Below are 3,125 nucleotides of genomic sequence, written 5' to 3' on the forward strand. Positions count from 1 at the left end.
ATTCAAACAACAGAGGCACTATCCCAATACAGGGGGGGATAATATACATGGAATTAATAAATAAATACACAAATATAAAAATATTTAGCTATGAAGAAATAAAAGAGAGAATCATAAAAATATATAAAAAAAAAATTTAAAAATAAAATAGGCTTATCTGATCATAAAAAGTGGTAAGTTCATGAGAAGGTAGAGAGCTGGAGCAACATATGCATTTTGTCCATGTCTTCTTCAAGGGATATGGGAGCTCCTGTGGGGTATCTGGTATTTATACCCCCTTCTTAAGTACAAACAAGTAATGATTGTAATTAACTATGCCATCACTTCCGGGTTCCTGACTGCCATGTGTATTTATGTCTAGAAGAAATCCCTCAGTTTACTAAGGTGCTGGATTCTGTTTTAATTGCATGCCCATGCCTACAGGTGTTATATGATTATGAACACTTTGTAGTCAAAAGCAGTCCAAAATTAACACACATGATTGGGACATCTCAGGACATCACTTCCACCCTTAGCTCAGCATAGCATCACGTCATTTCTGCCCACTTCCGTGTGTAGTGTGTCACCTCCATCTTCTGTAAATGTTGATTCTTAAAGGCATGCCCAGACGGGGCCTCCTACAACCTCTCTTCTGCCCTTCCTCCGATCCCAGCATCACATCTGCCTAGGTAGGTAGCATGTCACCTCCGCCCAGTTCACTTACGCCCTCTGTCATCAATTGTGGCCATCTTGGTGCTCTCAGTGATGAATACACCATCTTTGTACTCATGTCTCTGTTTACATCTGCAGCCATCTTCCTGCACTTGTCACTCAATGACATGAAGCCTTCTTGGGTGCTGGGACTGTAAAGATCAATCTTCATAATATGATATCACCATGCATATAATGTTTCCTAAATGGCACAATGGGAGATTTATTAATATAAATATGTATAAACACCCATAGATTGGGAATCATAATGTTTCACCCATTATCACATGATTCATTTGTGTGGAACATCTAATTTGATAGTTTTATTATCCTAAGCCATTTTATTGCATTTATACCTATCCTTATCTACACCAATAGTTTCATGCATCTGTGTACATTATTAAATGATCAATTTGTTAAACCATCAATGTGGCTAATCACATTAAGTTGGTTAATTCTAAATGGTTATATAAAAGGGGGATATATATGGAATATATATCTATATATATATATATATATATATATATATATATATCTGGAGGAAGAGTGTCTATGTTCAAATTTGTTATCATACAATGATTTAATGGAATGTTATTTCTTGAGCAACCTAGTCCATCTTAAAAGATTGCAATGTATGTATAAACCACTTGAATAGCAGTTCTTTACGTTCCGGAGTCATTTAGTAGATCTTGTGATGTTAATTAGTTATACCAGTATGTCACTTTTCCAACTACAGTACATGGTCTTCCATAGAGGTTCCCCATCTAAGTACTAAACAGGACCAATGGTGCTTAGCTTCCAAGATCGAACAAGATTGGGCGCTCAAACCTAGGTATGACTGTAGGTACCATTCTGACATACAGTATACTCTCTGGTCCTGTCCATCACCAAAAAAGGAATGAACTATTTCATAGCTGTCATTAGGGATTCAGGGAGTCATTGTTCATCTCTTGTCTGGAAAATTAGTTTATTATTCTTCTTTGTCAAATTACATATTCCACCTTGAAAAAGTGCAGCGTCTGTATAAACCACTCGAGTAACAAATTTTGATGACTCTCCAGATGTACTTTAGGAGTCAACTAGTAAATTATATGACCTTAATGAGTAACACCAGTATGTCCCATATCCAACTACAGTACCTGGTCTTCCCTAGGAGACTCCCATGTCAGTACTAACCAGGCCCAATGGTGCTTAGCTTCCAAGATCAGACAAGATTGGGCACTCAAAACTAGGTATGACTGTAGGTAACAATAGGACACACATTCTGCACTCCGGTCATGACAATCACCTTCTTCTTATAAGAAGGGAGCTAGTTAATAGCTATCATTAAATCCTCGAGGAGTCACAGTGTCCAATTCAAAGATCCAGTACATCTCACATCTGGATAATTTGTTTGCTAGATCTCCTCCTATATCTTCCAATTCCACATGTTCAATTGCCTTAAATGTGAACTCATGAGGATCCGAGTTGTTGTGTGTACTGAAATGTACTGAAATGTCTTGATACCATATGCATCTCCACCTTGTTTTTTATATTCCGTACATGTTCCTGTACTCATAGTTTTACCCACATATTTTATCCCACAGTAGCATTCCAAGAGGTAAATGAAAGATGTTAAATTGCAGTTTAGGTGTTGTTTACTTTTATATTCCTTGTTGTTCATAGAGTTGCTGAAAATATTTCTTTGTCTATGTACGTATTTGCATACATTACATCTGCTGCATTTATAGCTTCCCGGGAAGCTATGGAGAGTAGTGGATCTTGAAATGTTGGTATTCCTTAGCATACTGGGTGCCAGGGTATTCTATAGATTTCTAGCCTTCCTGAAGACAATGGGGGGGTCTTGTTGGTATTGAAAGAGTTCTTTATAAGTCATATATATATATATATATATATATACACACACATACACTCACACTCTAGGCGTGGCCAATAACCATTGATGCTTTGCAAACCATCGACCGTCTATGACCAAAAACAAGTGGTTATGGTAGCCCCCAACCAATGTTAAGGAAACATTGGTGGCTGCAGTCTTAAATAATTAATTATGTTTTTATAGATGGTTGCCCCATTTACCATCAATGCTACACTTGTCATTAGCTATCATTAAAGTATATTATCAAAATTGCTATTTTTATGGTATGCTGTGTTAAAAATAAAAAAAAAATAAAAAAATTTTTTGGAAAAGTTTTAAATAGATGTTCTTGACCTAATTCAATCATTAAAAAAATTCTAAGCAGTTTTTGAAAGAAAAAAAGCCAGTTAAGTGGTTAATGACTAATTATGCAAAAAAATTACATAGCTTAATTTGGCCAATAATGTTATCAGTTTTGAGAGGAAAAAGTATAAAGTGCATGAAAATTGGTTAATTGATGTGGGACAGGTATATTGAGGTGCTATTGACACAGTTTAAGAACACCAAATACTTTAGGGTC

General features: G+C 35.9%; 1 pseudogene; it reads right to left on the reverse strand.

Annotated features, from left to right (window-relative positions):
- Positions 1-1,817: 1,817 nt before the first annotated feature.
- Positions 1,818-1,936, reverse strand: LOC148480735 (5S ribosomal RNA; annotated as a pseudogene).
- Between the last annotated feature and the right edge of the window lie 1,189 nt (positions 1,937-3,125).

Source organism: Taudactylus pleione, unplaced genomic scaffold, assembly GCF_031769625.1.
Source record: "Taudactylus pleione unplaced genomic scaffold, aTauple2 ptg000602l, whole genome shotgun sequence".
Lineage (NCBI taxonomy): Eukaryota > Metazoa > Chordata > Amphibia > Anura > Myobatrachidae > Taudactylus > Taudactylus pleione.